This window comes from Triturus cristatus, chromosome 6 (assembly GCF_964204655.1).
Source record: "Triturus cristatus chromosome 6, aTriCri1.1, whole genome shotgun sequence".
Classification (NCBI taxonomy): domain Eukaryota; kingdom Metazoa; phylum Chordata; class Amphibia; order Caudata; family Salamandridae; genus Triturus; species Triturus cristatus.
This window is the reverse complement of record NC_140589.1, coordinates 1,828,346,445-1,828,365,023: the sequence shown is the minus strand read 5'-3', so window position 1 is coordinate 1,828,365,023 and position 18,579 is coordinate 1,828,346,445. Positions and strand designations below refer to the sequence as shown.

The 18,579-nt window shown below is 40.7% G+C and overlaps 1 protein-coding gene across 9 annotated transcripts in view; it reads right to left on the bottom strand.

The window, feature by feature from the left end:
- The window catches only part of DNMT3A (DNA methyltransferase 3 alpha), a 1,939,932-nt gene that overhangs the window by 1,260,327 nt on the left and 661,026 nt on the right, over window positions 1-18,579 (bottom strand). The gene's annotated exons all lie outside the window — the stretch shown is intronic.

Sequence of the window (18,579 nt, the reverse complement as noted above, 5' to 3'; positions counted from 1 at the left end):
TATGGAGTGCGATGTAATGACAACATTCTTTAACAGCTAGATCCACAGAATTAATCACTGCATTAGTGGATTGGGTGGAAACAGTTCGACTATTGTACTATTTCCAGAAAATCTTGTCTCCTCTATTTTGGGAGGTCATCAGCAAACATAGATAGATTTCCCATAATGTTCTATCATACTCCCCAAAAGTGCTTATGACCTTGCCGTCTTTACAGCTAAAGCTGCAATGTCAATGATTTTTCCCACCACTGCAGCAAGTTTTTCGCTTTCTCTCTTTGGCAGAACTGATGTATCTGGTGTTGAAGTGTGTTGTTTTCTCATAGCTGAGACCCTAATGGAATCTGGATTAGGGTACTGACTCAAATGAATTGGTTCTTGAGAGGCTTTTTATTTATTCGTAAGATAATGGTTGCTGCCGTTACCACTCGATCGACACAACAAGCCCGTAGGCAAATGAACGCTGCCATTAGTTTGAGTGATTCCCAGAATGATGTGGAGGATCACTGGGACGATAATTTAGTTAAATATGTGTAAAAGTATTAAGCCTCAACAGAGTAATCAAGAAACAATGAAAAACACAGATTTTTTAAACGAAATCCACACTACAACACCCATGAAGCAAAGCGGCATTGTAGGTATGCAGCGGATTACTTAGTGCTTCCGTATCTATCGGAAGAGATAAATCATTCATGGGGATTATTCGTTGCAGTGTCGATGTTCGGGGACTCTGACAAAATTCCTTGGACGGGTTCCGGTCTGGTAAGAGGGTGATTCCCTCCTTTTGGTTTTTGTTCTTGTGTCCATTACAATCCGTTGGATTTATCAGCACAGAGTCTGAGAAATGACCGATGATTAAACCAGCTTTTTGGAGAGCTGTCTCTTAGACGCTCTGAACAGGTACAGCCATTCCTTTGTTGCTTAGGAAAGAACTACGATGAAAAAGCTATGAAGAAAGACGCCACCAATACGGATGAGATGAAATTCTAAACATTTGTTTGTTTAAACAAATAGCATTGGGAGTACGCTAATAACATTCAATGAGTTGCTTCTTATTTACATTTTGTATTGGAGTTATTCAGTTCATATTAAGCAGTGGCTAAAGTGTTATTTTGGGAGTAAATATTAGCGCTAGTACTAATGAATAAGCGCTTCAAGATTATGTTTTCTTATGGTGATGTTTCTGGCCATTTTAACCGGGGGTCCTAGAGTTCTGTGTGAAGATTCTTCCCCTTTGAGGTGTGAATGGTACATGGTTTAGAATCAACCACATGATGAGATGATAACTGATCATTCAGTATATGGAAGTTATCTCTTGTTTCCAGATATTCCACTATATGTATAGTTATCTAACTAGGTAGAAGATAACAGTCTTTTTTTTATTTTTGAGAGTCTTACACATGTTTCTCTGTATTCCAGGTCTCCTTCCCTGCTGTTCCCTTCCTTCCTTACCCCCACTTGATCATCTCAAAGCTCTGTACTATAAAGGAGAGTGAGGGTGTCGAGAGGTGGATCATATTGAGCAACAAGCCAATCCTGAGAGGGACCTTTTACATACTCTTGTGCCTGACAACTGCTTTCATTGTAGCTGGTGCAAAGAGTTTCTCAACTGCTATCTCTGAAAAAACAGAGCCCAATTGTAAGGTGGTTCTTGGAGAAGCCCTTGTTTGCAGTGCTTCTGTTATGGGCAAGACTATTGTCTGAGAGGTCTGTAGCTGAATATTCAATTCAGTAGCTCCTCTTATTAGAACTATCTGAAAAGTCAGAACTTCATCTATAGATGATGACCTTAAGGGTGACACGGCCAGAGAACTTGGTGTGTATGAGCAGTAAGAGTTGAAAGAATGGCTCCTGGATGACGAAGGTGAAGAAATTCTTCTTAGGCCTAGGCTGAAGAACCAGTGGCATAAGATGTTCCTGTACATGGTCCTCAAACTTGGTGTATGAAGATTATTTTTTTCTGAATTTTATATAGCGCGAACTTGACCCAAAAATATCGGATATCAGAGCGCTTTACATTAGCATCTGTTGCGTTACACAAGGACACATTAATTTTTGTTAGGCACGGAGAGATTAAGTGATTTGCCCAGAATCACAGGATGTTGAGCGTCATTGCCGAGACTCGAACCCGGTTCCCCAGATTTGAGGTCGACTGCCCTAGCCATTAGACTACATCCACAACATTTGTTGTGTCAGACTAATACTTTTCTTGTTGTGTCTGCAGAAATGGAGGAAACAAAAGCTACAGAGTGCCTCAACGTCGAACGTCTTGACGTTGACCGTCTCAACAGCGATCTTTATGTCAACAGCATGAAAGCAGATCTCCTTGACGTCGAATGGCGATATCTCCCTACAGCTAAATGGTCTGCTTTCAAGTGTCTCGCCATTGAAGGTTGCGGTATTGACACCAATTACAATGTCAATGGTGGAGATGCTGGTCATTACGGGCCCAGAGGAAGTCACAGTACCCGAAGCCTAGTGTCCACATTGATGGTGCTGTTGTGGAACTTCTTGACGGTGAACAAGTCAATGTCGACACCTGTCTCGATGTGGACCAGTGCTCCTGGTGTGACAGAAGTGCCTAGAATGGTGGGGGCGATGTTTTCTTCGCCTCTTCTCTTCAGATCTCCCTGTGGGAGTTTTTTACATGAGAGAGTTTGGTATGAAGAACAGGGAGCCCCCTCGCTGGTCTGTTCAATTCTTTGATCTTCTGCTCGCATGTTCTTAAATTTACCTCTGAGGTGAATGCCCTCCCTGTCTTGGAGGGCTATTTTCACCATTTTCTTACAAAATTCATATTCTTTTACCAAGTGTGTGACAGGTAAACAGACTGTGCAAACATAATGAGGGTTTCAAGATGTCTTTTTTTATTCTACATGAGGGACAATTAACAAAAAGTGGAGAAAAAACTATGTTGGTTTTTAAAGATGTTGAATGTACTACAAAAAAGTTCAATTTTGATGAAAACATAGAAGGAAAGTGGAGTAAAAACAAACCTAGAAAGTGTTCTGTGATCCACTCAGCAAGAGTAAACAAAAAAAACATAACTGGAGCTGTGAGACCTGACAGGGACCTTTTCCTTCATTTTCCTCTTGCTCGGAATGTAGGCTACAGACTATTTTGGATAGTGTATCACATTTCCTTCAGTTAGATACTACAATGTGGACTTACTGCATTAAAAACATATTGTTTGATACTCAAAACAAATGCTATAAATCTATCCTAGCAAAACACACTTGGGTTTTGACTCGATGGCAGCAAGGCCAAGTCATATAAACTGAACAAAACAAAGAGAGTGCCAATGCTGCACTGAAATTACACAGTAAGTTTTTTAAGCAAGAACTGAATTAAACACGTCCATTGCTCCCATTGATTAGGTTGATTTTAATCAAAAATATTTTTGCAAATTTTCTTATTATTTTGCACGGTTATATAGAGAAGTGATTAAAGCGTTTCAATAATCAAAAATTCAAAAAACCACAGATTTTTACAAATATATACATATTACATTAACACATATAAATGACGTCACCACTAACGTACCACAATCACTCAACGAACAACAACACTCAAAACACCACAAATATGTACAAAAGAATATTCAATAAACATTATAAAGCTAACAATTTACAGTTGTATGTACAAAATACATAAGGCCATCAACAACTAGCATTTGCAGTACTTCTAAACATTTATTTTTAGTTGTTTAGACAGATGATTGGCCAAGGGCGAAGACAGGTCAAAAAGGGGGGTCTACGCGTTTCGAATCCCTTCACCGGGGACTCTCTTCAGGACCAATACTTTCTAGGAACAAAAACGAACACAACACTTAGTTAGACCAGTTTTCCCTTACTTCTCAAAACAATTATTAGCCAAACACAAGTACCCGAGAGCCTTACCTAAAGCTTCAAAGTGCGTTACTCAGGCTTTCGAAGTGAGACGACATAACAGTCCGACACCCACAATCTGTGAATAGTAGGGTGAAGTTTATCAGAAGATAGTCAAGGACAAGAACAGAGGAGATCTTAGGCGTTAGAGCGGGCAGCTAATGGCCCCAAAGTGTCATGGTCTGAATGAAAATCTTACTTGGTGAGGCGAACGGTATCTCATAGGCGTGGTTATGTTATCGTACAGAAAGGCGTGTTGGGAATTGAATCACCAGCTGTGGCCTAGGGGCAAGCAGTGAAACAAGTTTTGAGAATACTGGTCGGTAATCAGTATCATCAACATCACGTTTTGAGAAGCAAGCAGTGAAACAAGTTTTGAAAATACTGGTCGATAATCAGTTTTATCAACATCACGTTTTGGTTTTTTAACCGCTCTTAATGTCCTGTTTACCTTTTTTCCGTTAATCCAATGCCGCCATTGCGCGCCGTGCTCGCAGAACCGGAGACTGATTCTGGAAGGGAGCGATGGCTGTTAAGTGGATATGTGTCAGCTATCAATTGGAAAATTCAAGTCGCCAGCTAAGGTCTGAGGGCAGAAAGCGAAGCAAGTTTTTCAGACCGCGGGTCTTTCAAACAGTTTCCGCATCATTACGTTTAAGTGTTAAGCTCCTGATTACCTATTGTCCGGTTCTTTCAAAGCCGCCGTCACCATCGCGCACTGTGCTCACCACACGAACGACTGATTCTGCAAGAGGGGGGTGGCTATTTGATAATTGCGTATCGACTCGCCTTCGTGGGGCGGAGCTTCTCAGGCATTCTGGGAGATGTAGTAAAAATCCAATTTTTTAGGTTTTTTGAAAAGAAAAGTCGTAGCTACACAACCAACTGAGCGCGATATTTGTTGCGTGAGGACCCTTCCGGCTCGATCGTATGTCCGTGCAAGAACCATAATTTAGAAAAGGAGGCCGGGTTCATGTGAAATTGAACTAAACTTTTTTGGTATTTAAAAGAAAAAACTTTGTTGAACAGTGTGTATGTAAACACCTTTAATGTATTCCCACTGAAGATACAATGTAACTGGGCACCATTCATGATGGTAAATGGCTACTTGCCGTCTCCTATGAGCGAGCAGGGTGGCATTCCAACAAGTTGCCTGACCAATGGGTGTTACAGAGTTGGAATGTGGTAGTCGGTGTAGGTCATCTAAGTATGATATCCGTGCCGGCAGGTCTCAATTAGTTAAGACAGCAAAGCAGGTTTTTACAAATTATAAATCTCAGATAGCTCATTCAGTCCATCCACTGATGTATTAAATTTGATAATGAGCATCGCCTCTCTTTTGACCAATTTGGCGTCCAGGTCTCCTCCTCTGTTGTCTTGTGTGACTTTGGAGATCACAGTCCATCTCATATCTTTTTCTGTGTGATTGTTGAGATGCCAGTGGTAGACCAGCGGGGCATTAGGCACATTCCTGCGTATCCTTGATTTGTGCTGTTGAATTCTTAGCCTTATCTCCTGATTTGTTTTCCCGATGTAAAGCTTGTCGCATGGGCATAAAATCCCATATACAACATATTTTGTTTTACAATTGGAGAAAAGGTTATGTTTCCAGTGGATTTCCTTGTGGGAGAAATGGTTCCCTTCCATGGTGGATTCGCAACAGACACAAGTGCCACATTTTCGGTGTCCTTGTATAGGGGACAGATTGAGGAGGCTCCTAATGTCAGGGCTTTTAGTTTTAGGGAGTGCAGCTCTTACTAGCTGATTGGCTATGCTTTTGTCTTTTCTAAAAGCAAAGAGCGGTGGTTCTTCAAGTGAGGCATCAAGGTTTTTAATCAGATGCCAGTTTTGGGAGATGGTCTTTTTCAGCCAATTCGATGTAGGACTGAATGTGGATACACACACAATCCTGGAGGTTTGGGATTTCTCTTTTCTCTCCAGAAGTACATCGCGAGGGGTCCACCATGCCCGTTTCATCGCTTTCTTCAGTAGTTTCTTGGGGTACCCCCTGGATTGTAAGTTGTTTTTCAAATTTTCAGCATGGCACAGATATTCGTCCTTGAATGTACAATTTCGGCGAATTCGCAAGAATTGGCCGTAAGGCAAGTTGTCTCTTAGACTGCGCGGATGATTGCTTGAATAAAGGAGTGCTTTATTTCTGTCAGTCTTTTTCTTGTATAGAGTGGTGACTAGACCGCCATTGCTGGGATAGATCTCGACATCTAAAAATGGCATTCTGTACTTAGAAGAGTTCAGACTGAATTTTATGTCTGGCGTTCTATTATTAAGCCACTGTACGAACTCCTGTAGTTGATTTTCTTCACCAGTCCAAATTAGGAAGACATCATCGATGTATCGAACCCAATTAGTGATGTAAACTGCAAAGGGGTTGTTGTTATATACAAAGCGGTCCTCATATTTGGACATAAACAGCACTGCCAGCTCTGGGGCGAATGGACACCCCATCGCGACGCCTTTAATTTGCAGAAAAAAGTCGTCTTTAAAACAAAAGTAATTATTTTTCAGGGCAAATGTCGCTAGTTCCAGGATAAAATCCGTCGGAACCTTTTCTGGTTTGGGTCTACTGTTCAAAAATGACTCCAACACCGCCAAACCTTCATCCTGTGGGATCTCTGTATAGAGGGAAGTGACGTCCAGTGTTACAAGAAAATGTGTGTCTTCTTCAAATTCCATTGTGTTGAGTTTATTTAGAAAATCCGTAGTATCTTGTATATACGATTTCACCGCTGGCATGAATGGTTTGAGGAAGAAATCAACGAATTTGGATATTGATTCGTTCAATGACTCACAGCCCGAGACGATTGGGCGTCCCGGGGGGCTACTCTGATTTTTATGCACCTTTGGGAGGACATAAAAGATCGGTATGCGTGGATTTTTGTTCTTTAAAAAATCATATTCTTTTTTGCCCAGGAACCCTTGTTCAGAACCTTTCTGTAGGATATTAAACAGTTTTCCTTGGAGTTCAATGGTAGGATCTTTGTTTAATTTCCGATAACATTGTTCGTTAGAGAGTTGTCTCATAACTTCTGTAGTATATCGGTCTGTCGCCCAGATGACAATAGAACCGCCTTTGTCCGCTTGTTTTATTACTATAGACGGATCATTTTTTAGGGCAAGCAACGCTTCTTTTTGAGCTCTGGTTATATTGAATTTGACAAACTTTTTATTTTGTTGTTCAGCTGCGGAGATGGCGGACAAAACTACTTTCTCAAAAAGTATTACTTCTTTTGGAGTTTTTGATGTTGGAGGACAGAAAGTTGATTTTTTCTTTAAACCTGTTGTTTCTATGTTCTCTTTCAATGGATTCTCACAAAAGAAAGTAATAAGACGTATCTTCCGGCAGAATTCAATAAATTCCGTCTTAAGTTGTACGAAATTCGTTGCTTTAGATGGGACGAACGATAAACCCTTTTCCAACACACTCAGTTCTTCCTGTGTCAAAATTTTTTCTGAAAGGTTGAAAATTGGGGAACTATTCGGTTCCAAAGGTTCCTGTAGGGAAGCGCTTGCCTGAGTCCTTAATTTTTGTAATTTTGGCGTCTCGTAGACATTTCCCATGGCTGGTTGGTAAATCTCGCCCTGCCGCGTTGTTTTTGTCGGCCTCGTCCTAAAAAAGACGGTTGTTGGAAATTCGATTGATAATTCTGTTGGAAATTGCCACGTCTATTGGATTCTCCTCTTATGTTTGTATTATCTGTGTCGCTCCCACTAGATGATGACGTGGTGTCAGAAAAAGTAATAAACTTTTGTCTTGATCTTCCTTGATTATCTGTTAGGACTCTTCGTGACTCCGGTCTAGTGTAGAAATCCACCTGAAGATACGGATACACTTTTTCCAGTGAAAAGGTCTTTTTATCTTTCTCAAACTGATTGCCTTTTTGATTGATTGTATAGTCCTTGAATTCAAGGATTTCTTTCTCGACTTTTTCCAGAAGTGTCTTAGCGTCCGTGATCAGTTGGTTGGTTTTAATTTCCGTCTCAATGACAGCGATTTCCTCTAACTGATGTTTTGAGAGTCTTTGTGCTGTTTCCACAGTTAGGACCATTAGATCTCTGCTGCATTTAGTTTCGATTTGACTGTAGCCTTTTTTATAAATCGGATCATCTGTAAAAATGACTGGGACGTTCCGTATCTGAAGACCACCTGGGATGGTGCCCGCCCGCAGGTGTTCAATTAGAAAGTGTCCATGCAGGTCTGTCCTAATTTGTTTTTTCTTTAGTCTGACAAGTTTGTCAGATTCGTTGTTGATCTTAGCTGTTGTGCTTAATGCAGCGGAAGAAAATAAGGGGGGATCACTGATCAACTTTAGTATGTGTTCCTCACTGTATGCAAATGTGTCGTTAGAGGACATGATATACTGAAAAGAAGAAGAAAAAAGTAGGAATAGTGCAATACAAACTGAAAAATTACCACTAGAGACGTCTCAACTGAGATCAACCGTGAAAATTTGGAAAAACCGCAGTCAAAGACTGCTAACCATATGTGAAAAAACCAAACAACCAATTCGACTCAATTGGCGTCCAACAAAACCTCGCGGGTATGCACCCGCCAGACAATTAGCAAAACACACTTGGGTTTTGACTCGATGGCAGCAAGGCCAAGTCATATAAACTGAACAAAACAAAGAGAGTGCCAATGCTGCACTGAAATTACACAGTAAGTTTTTTAAGCAAGAACTGAATTAAACACGTCCATTGCTCCCATTGATTAGGTTGATTTTAATCAAAAATATTTTTGCAAATTTTCTTATTATTTTGCACGGTTATATAGAGAAGTGATTAAAGCGTTTCAATAATCAAAAATTCAAAAAACCACAGATTTTTACAAATATATACATATTACATTAACACATATAAATGACGTCACCACTAACGTACCACAATCACTCAACGAACAACAACACTCAAAACACCACAAATATGTACAAAAGAATATTCAATAAACATTATAAAGCTAACAATTTACAGTTGTATGTACAAAATACATAAGGCCATCAACAACTAGCATTTGCAGTACTTCTAAACATTTATTTTTAGTTGTTTAGACAGATGATTGGCCAAGGGCGAAGACAGGTCAAAAAGGGGGGTCTACGCGTTTCGAATCCCTTCACCGGGGACTCTCTTCAGGACCAATACTTTCTAGGAACAAAAACGAACACAACACTTAGTTAGACCAGTTTTCCCTTACTTCTCAAAACAATTATTAGCCAAACACAAGTACCCGAGAGCCTTACCTAAAGCTTCAAAGTGCGTTACTCAGGCTTTCGAAGTGAGACGACATAACAGTCCGACACCCACAATCTGTGAATAGTAGGGTGAAGTTTATCAGAAGATAGTCAAGGACAAGAACAGAGGAGATCTTAGGCGTTAGAGCGGGCAGCTAATGGCCCCAAAGTGTCATGGTCTGAATGAAAATCTTACTTGGTGAGGCGAACGGTATCTCATAGGCGTGGTTATGTTATCGTACAGAAAGGCGTGTTGGGAATTGAATCACCAGCTGTGGCCTAGGGGCAAGCAGTGAAACAAGTTTTGAGAATACTGGTCGGTAATCAGTATCATCAACATCACGTTTTGAGAAGCAAGCAGTGAAACAAGTTTTGAAAATACTGGTCGATAATCAGTTTTATCAACATCACGTTTTGGTTTTTTAACCGCTCTTAATGTCCTGTTTACCTTTTTTCCGTTAATCCGTTTCCGTTGCTTGCCCTAAAAAATGATCCGTCTATAGTAATAAAACAAGCGGACAAAGGCGGTTCTATTGTCATCTGGGCGACAGACCGATATACTACAGAAGTTATGAGACAACTCTCTAACGAACAATGTTATCGGAAATTAAACAAAGATCCTACCATTGAACTCCAAGGAAAACTGTTTAATATCCTACAGAAAGGTTCTGAACAAGGGTTCCTGGGCAAAAAAGAATATGATTTTTTAAAGAACAAAAATCCACGCATACCGATCTTTTATGTCCTCCCAAAGGTGCATAAAAATCAGAGTAGCCCCCCGGGACGCCCAATCGTCTCGGGCTGTGAGTCATTGAACGAATCAATATCCAAATTCGTTGATTTCTTCCTCAAACCATTCATGCCAGCGGTGAAATCGTATATACAAGATACTACGGATTTTCTAAATAAACTCAACACAATGGAATTTGAAGAAGACACACATTTTCTTGTAACACTGGACGTCACTTCCCTCTATACAGAGATCCCACAGGATGAAGGTTTGGCGGTGTTGGAGTCATTTTTGAACAGTAGACCCAAACCAGAAAAGGTTCCGACGGATTTTATCCTGGAACTAGCGACATTTGCCCTGAAAAATAATTACTTTTGTTTTAAAGACGACTTTTTTCTGCAAATTAAAGGCGTCGCGATGGGGTGTCCATTCGCCCCAGAGCTGGCAGTGCTGTTTATGTCCAAATATGAGGACCGCTTTGTATATAACAACAACCCCTTTGCAGTTTACATCACTAATTGGGTTCGATACATCGATGATGTCTTCCTAATTTGGACTGGTGAAGAAAATCAACTACAGGAGTTCGTACAGTGGCTTAATAATAGAACGCCAGACATAAAATTCAGTCTGAACTCTTCTAAGTACAGAATGCCATTTTTAGATGTCGAGATCTATCCCAGCAATGGCGGTCTAGTCACCACTCTATACAAGAAAAAGACTGACAGAAATAAAGCACTCCTTTATTCAAGCAATCATCCGCGCAGTCTAAGAGACAACTTGCCTTACGGCCAATTCTTGCGAATTCGCCGAAATTGTACATTCAAGGACGAATATCTGTGCCATGCTGAAAATTTGAAAAACAACTTACAATCCAGGGGGTACCCCAAGAAACTACTGAAGAAAGCGATGAAACGGGCATGGTGGACCCCTTGCGATGTACTTCTGGAGAGAAAAGAGAAATCCCAAACCTCCAGGATTGTGTGTGTATCCACATTCAGTCCTACATCGAATTGGCTGAAAAAGACCATCTCTCAAAACTGGCATCTGATTAAAAACCTTGATGCCTCACTTGAAGAACCACCGCTCTTTGCTTTTAGAAAAGACAAAAGCATAGCCAATCAGCTAGTAAGAGCTGCACTCCCTAAAACTAAAAGCCCTGACATTAGGAGCCTCCTCAATCTGTCCCCTATACAAGGACACCGAAAATGTGGCACTTGTGTCTGTTGCGAATCCACCATGGAAGGGAACCATTTCTCCCACAAGGAAATCCACTGGAAACATAACCTTTTCTCCAATTGTAAAACAAAATATGTTGTATATGGGATTTTATGCCCATGCGACAAGCTTTACATCGGGAAAACAAATCAGGAGATAAGGCTAAGAATTCAACAGCACAAATCAAGGATACGCAGGAATGTGCCTAATGCCCCGCTGGTCTACCACTGGCATCTCAACAATCACACAGAAAAAGATATGAGATGGACTGTGATCTCCAAAGTCACACAAGACAACAGAGGAGGAGACCTGGACGCCAAATTGGTCAAAAGAGAGGCGATGCTCATTATCAAATTTAATACATCAGTGGATGGACTGAATGAGCTATCTGAGATTTATAATTTGTAAAAACCTGCTTTGCTGTCTTAACTAATTGAGACCTGCCGGCACGGATATCATACTTAGATGACCTACACCGACTACCACATTCCAACTCTGTAACACCCATTGGTCAGGCAACTTGTTGGAATGCCACCCTGCTCGCTCATAGGAGACGGCAAGTAGCCATTTACCATCATGAATGGTGCCCAGTTACATTGTATCTTCAGTGGGAATACATTAAAGGTGTTTACATACACACTGTTCAACAAAGTTTTTTCTTTTAAATACCAAAAAAGTTTAGTTCAATTTCACATGAACCCGGCCTCCTTTTCTAAATTATGGTTCTTGCACGGACATACGATCGAGCCGGAAGGGTCCTCACGCAACAAATATCGCGCTCAGTTGGTTGTGTAGCTACGACTTTTCTTTTCAAAAAACCTAAAAAATTGGATTTTTACTACATCTCCCAGAATGCCTGAGAAGCTCCGCCCCACGAAGGCGAGTCGATACGCAATTATCAAATAGCCACCCCCCTCTTGCAGAATCAGTCGTTCGTGTGGTGAGCACAGTGCGCGATGGTGACGGCGGCTTTGAAAGAACCGGACAATAGGTAATCAGGAGCTTAACACTTAAACGTAATGATGCGGAAACTGTTTGAAAGACCCGCGGTCTGAAAAACTTGCTTCGCTTTCTGCCCTCAGACCTTAGCTGGCGACTTGAATTTTCCAATTGATAGCTGACACATATCCACTTAACAGCCATCGCTCCCTTCCAGAATCAGTCTCCGGTGCTGCGAGCACGGCGCGCAATGGCGGCATTGGATTAACGGAAAAAAGGTAAACAGGACATTAAGAGCGGTTAAAAAACCAAAACGTGATGTTGATAAAACTGATTATCGACCAGTATTTTCAAAACTTGTTTCACTGCTTGCTTCTCAAAACGTGATGTTGATGATACTGATTACCGACCAGTATTCTCAAAACTTGTTTCACTGCTTGCCCCTAGGCCACAGCTGGTGATTCAATTCCCAACACGCCTTTCTGTACGATAACATAACCACGCCTATGAGATACCGTTCGCCTCACCAAGTAAGATTTTCATTCAGACCATGACACTTTGGGGCCATTAGCTGCCCGCTCTAACGCCTAAGATCTCCTCTGTTCTTGTCCTTGACTATCTTCTGATAAACTTCACCCTACTATTCACAGATTGTGGGTGTCGGACTGTTATGTCGTCTCACTTCGAAAGCCTGAGTAACGCACTTTGAAGCTTTAGGTAAGGCTCTCGGGTACTTGCGTTTGGCTAATAATTGTTTTGAGAAGTAAGGGAAAACTGGTCTAACTAAGTGTTGTGTTCGTTTTTGTTCCTAGAAAGTATTGGTCCTGAAGAGAGTCCCCGGTGAAGGGATTCGAAACGCGTAGACCCCCCTTTTTGACCTGTCTTCGCCCTTGGCCAATCATCTGTCTAAACAACTAAAAATAAATGTTTAGAAGTACTGCAAATGCTAGTTGTTGATGGCCTTATGTATTTTGTACATACAACTGTAAATTGTTAGCTTTATAATGTTTATTGAATATTCTTTTGTACATATTTGTGGTGTTTTGAGTGTTGTTGTTCGTTGAGTGATTGTGGTACGTTAGTGGTGACGTCATTTATATGTGTTAATGTAATATGTATATATTTGTAAAAATCTGGTTTTTTGAATTTTTGATTATTGAAACGCTTTAATCACTTCTCTATATAACCGTGCAAAATAAGAAAATTTGCAAAAATATTTTTGATTAAAATCAACCTAATCAATGGGAGCAATGGACGTGTTTAATTCAGTTCTTGCTTAAAAAACTTACTGTGTAATTTCAGTGCAGCATTGGCACTCTCTTTGTTTTGTTCAGTTTATATGACTTGGCCTTGCTGCCATCGAGTCAAAACCCAAGTGTGTTTTGCTAATTGTCTGGCGGGTGCATACCCGCGAGGTTTTGTTGGACGCCAATTGAGTCGAATTGGTTGTTTGGTTTTTTCACATATGGTTAGCAGTCTTTGACTGCGGTTTTTCCAAATTTTCACGGTTGATCTCAGTTGAGACGTCTCTAGTGGTAATTTTTCAGTTTGTATTGCACTATTCCTACTTTTTTCTTCTTCTTTTCAGTATATCATGTCCTCTAACGACACATTTGCATACAGTGAGGAACACATACTAAAGTTGATCAGTGATCCCCCCTTATTTTCTTCCGCTGCATTAAGCACAACAGCTAAGATCAACAACGAATCTGACAAACTTGTCAGACTAAAGAAAAAACAAATTAGGACAGACCTGCATGGACACTTTCTAATTGAACACCTGCGGGCGGGCACCATCCCAGGTGGTCTTCAGATACGGAACGTCCCAGTCATTTTTACAGATGATCCGATTTATAAAAAAGGCTACAGTCAAATCGAAACTAAATGCAGCAGAGATCTAATGGTCCTAACTGTGGAAACAGCACAAAGACTCTCAAAACATCAGTTAGAGGAAATCGCTGTCATTGAGACGGAAATTAAAACCAACCAACTGATCACGGACGCTAAGACACTTCTGGAAAAAGTCGAGAAAGAAATCCTTGAATTCAAGGACTATACAATCAATCAAAAAGGCAATCAGTTTGAGAAAGATAAAAAGACCTTTTCACTGGAAAAAGTGTATCCGTATCTTCAGGTGGATTTCTACACTAGACCGGAGTCACGAAGAGTCCTAACAGATAATCAAGGAAGATCAAGACAAAAGTTTATTACTTTTTCTGACACCACGTCATCATCTAGTGGGAGCGACACAGATAATACAAACATAAGAGGAGAATCCAATAGACGTGGCAATTTCCAACAGAATTATCAATCGAATTTCCAACAACCGTCTTTTTTAGGACGAGGCCGATAAAAACAACGCGGCAGGGCGAGATTTACCAACCAGCCATGGGAAATGTCTACGAGACGCCAAAATTACAAAAATTAAGGACTCAGGCAAGCGCTTCCCTACAGGAACCTTTGGAACCGAATAGTTCCCCAATTTTCAACCTTTCAGAAAAAATTTTGACACAGGAAGAACTGAGTGTGTTGGAAAAGGGTTTATCGTTCGTCCCATCTAAAGCAACGAATTTCGTACAACTTAAGACGGAATTTATTGAATTCTGCCGGAAGATACGTCTTATTACTTTCTTTTGTGAGAATCCATTGAAAGAGAACATAGAAACAACAGGTTTAAAGAAAAAATCAACTTTCTGTCCTCCAACATCAAAAACTCCAAAAGAAGTAATACTTTTTGAGAAAGTAGTTTTGTCCGCCATCTCCGCAGCTGAACAACAAAATAAAAAGTTTGTCAAATTCAATATAACCAGAGCTCAAAAAGAAGCGTTGCTTGCCCTAAAAAATGATCCGTCTATAGTAATAAAACAAGCGGACAAAGGCGGTTCTATTGTCATCTGGGCGACAGACCGATATACTACAGAAGTTATGAGACAACTCTCTAACGAACAATGTTATCGGAAATTAAACAAAGATCCTACCATTGAACTCCAAGGAAAACTGTTTAATATCCTACAGAAAGGTTCTGAACAAGGGTTCCTGGGCAAAAAAGAATATGATTTTTTAAAGAACAAAAATCCACGCATACCGATCTTTTATGTCCTCCCAAAGGTGCATAAAAATCAGAGTAGCCCCCCGGGACGCCCAATCGTCTCGGGCTGTGAGTCATTGAACGAATCAATATCCAAATTCGTTGATTTCTTCCTCAAACCATTCATGCCAGCGGTGAAATCGTATATACAAGATACTACGGATTTTCTAAATAAACTCAACACAATGGAATTTGAAGAAGACACACATTTTCTTGTAACACTGGACGTCACTTCCCTCTATACAGAGATCCCACAGGATGAAGGTTTGGCGGTGTTGGAGTCATTTTTGAACAGTAGACCCAAACCAGAAAAGGTTCCGACGGATTTTATCCTGGAACTAGCGACATTTGCCCTGAAAAATAATTACTTTTGTTTTAAAGACGACTTTTTTCTGCAAATTAAAGGCGTCGCGATGGGGTGTCCATTCGCCCCAGAGCTGGCAGTGCTGTTTATGTCCAAATATGAGGACCGCTTTGTATATAACAACAACCCCTTTGCAGTTTACATCACTAATTGGGTTCGATACATTGATGATGTCTTCCTAATTTGGACTGGTGAAGAAAATCAACTACAGGAGTTCGTACAGTGGCTTAATAATAGAACGCCAGACATAAAATTCAGTCTGAACTCTTCTAAGTACAGAATGCCAATTTTAGATGTCGAGATCTATCCCAGCAATGGCGGTCTAGTCACCACTCTATACAAGAAAAAGACTGACAGAAATAAAGCACTCCTTTATTCAAGCAATCATCCGCGCAGTCTAAGAGACAACTTGCCTTACGGCCAATTCTTGCGAATTCGCCGAAATTGTACATTCAAGGACGAATATCTGTGCCATGCTGAAAATTTGAAAAACAACTTACAATCCAGGGGGTACCCCAAGAAACTACTGAAGAAAGCGATGAAACGGGCATGGTGGACCCCTCGCGATGTACTTCTGGAGAGAAAAGAGAAATCCCAAACCTCCAGGATTGTGTGTGTATCCACATTCAGTCCTACATCGAATTGGCTGAAAAAGACCATCTCTCAAAACTGGCATCTGATTAAAAACCTTGATGCCTCACTTGAAGAACCACCGCTCTTTGCTTTTAGAAAAGACAAAAGCATAGCCAATCAGCTAGTAAGAGCTGCACTCCCTAAAACTAAAAGCCCTGACATTAGGAGCCTCCTCAATCTGTCCCCTATACAAGGACACCGAAAATGTGGCACTTGTGTCTGTTGCGAATCCACCATGGAAGGGAACCATTTCTCCCACAAGGAAATCCACTGGAAACATAACCTTTTCTCCAATTGTAAAACAAAATATGTTGTATATGGGATTTTATGCCCATGCGACAAGCTTTACATCGGGAAAACAAATCAGGAGATAAGGCTAAGAATTCAACAGCACAAATCAAGGATACGCAGGAATGTGCCTAATGCCCCGCTGGTCTACCACTGGCATCTCAACAATCACACAGAAAAAGATATGAGATGGACTGTGATCTCCAAAGTCACACAAGACAACAGAGGAGGAGACCTGGACGCCAAATTGGTCAAAAGAGAGGCGATGCTCATTATCAAATTTAATACATCAGTGGATGGACTGAATGAGCTATCTGAGATTTATAATTTGTAAAAACCTGCTTTGCTGTCTTAACTAATTGAGACCTGCCGGCACGGATATCATACTTAGATGACCTACACCGACTACCACATTCCAACTCTGTAACACCCATTGGTCAGGCAACTTGTTGGAATGCCACCCTGCTCGCTCATAGGAGACGGCAAGTAGCCATTTACCATCATGAATGGTGCCCAGTTACATTGTATCTTCAGTGGGAATACATTAAAGGTGTTTACATACACACTGTTCAACAAAGTTTTTTCTTTTAAATACCAAAAAAGTTTAGTTCAATTTCACATGAACCCGGCCTCCTTTTCTAAATTATGGTTCTTGCACGGACATACGATCGAGCCGGAAGGGTCCTCACGCAACAAATATCGCGCTCAGTTGGTTGTGTAGCTACGACTTTTCTTTTCAAAAAACCTAAAAAATTGGATTTTTACTACATCTCCCAGAATGCCTGAGAAGCTCCGCCCCACGAAGGCGAGTCGATACGCAATTATCAAATAGCCACCCCCCTCTTGCAGAATCAGTCGTTCGTGTGGTGAGCACAGTGCGCGATGGTGACGGCGGCTTTGAAAGAACCGGACAATAGGTAATCAGGAGCTTAACACTTAAACGTAATGATGCGGAAACTGTTTGAAAGACCCGCGGTCTGAAAAACTTGCTTCGCTTTCTGCCCTCAGACCTTAGCTGGCGACTTGAATTTTCCAATTGATAGCTGACACATATCCACTTAACAGCCATCGCTCCCTTCCAGAATCAGTCTCCGGTTCTGCGAGCACGGCGCGCAATGGCGGCATTGGATTAACGGAAAAAAGGTAAACAGGACATTAAGAGCGGTTAAAAAACCAAAACGTGATGTTGATAAAACTGATTATCGACCAGTATTTTCAAAACTTGTTTCACTGCTTGCTTCTCAAAACGTGATGTTGATGATACTGATTACCGACCAGTATTCTCAAAACTTGTTTCACTGCTTGCCCCTAGGCCACAGCTGGTGATTCAATTCCCAACACGCCTTTCTGTACGATAACATAACCACGCCTATGAGATACCGTTCGCCTCACCAAGTAAGATTTTCATTCAGACCATGACACTTTGGGGCCATTAGCTGCCCGCTCTAACGCCTAAGATCTCCTCTGTTCTTGTCCTTGACTATCTTCTGATAAACTTCACCCTACTATTCACAGATTGTGGGTGTCGGACTGTTATGTCGTCTCACTTCGAAAGCCTGAGTAACGCACTTTGAAGCTTTAGGTAAGGCTCTCGGGTACTTGTGTTTGGCTAATAATTGTTTTGAGAAGTAAGGGAAAACTGGTCTAACTAAGTGTTGTGTTCGTTTTTGTTCCTAGAAAGTATTGGTCCTGAAGAGAGTCCCCGGTGAAGGGATTCGAAACGCGTAGACCCCCCTTTTTGACCTGTCTTCGCCCTTGGCCAATCATCTGTCTAAACAACTAAAAATAAATGTTTAGAAGTACTGCAAATGCTAGTTGTTGATGGCCTTATGTATTTTGTACATACAACTGTAAATTGTTAGCTTTATAATGTTTATTGAATATTCTTTTGTACATATTTGTGGTGTTTTGAGTGTTGTTGTTCGTTGAGTGATTGTGGTACGTTAGTGGTGACGTCATTTATATGTGTTAATGTAATATGTATATATTTGTAAAAATCTGTGGTTTTTTGAATTTTTGATTATTGAAACGCTTTAATCACTTCTCTATATAACCGTGCAAAATAATAAGAAAATTTGCAAAAATATTTTTGATTAAAATCAACCTAATCAATGGGAGCAATGGACGTGTTTAATTCAGTTCTTGCTTAAAAAACTTACTGTGTAATTTCAGTGCAGCATTGGCACTCTCTT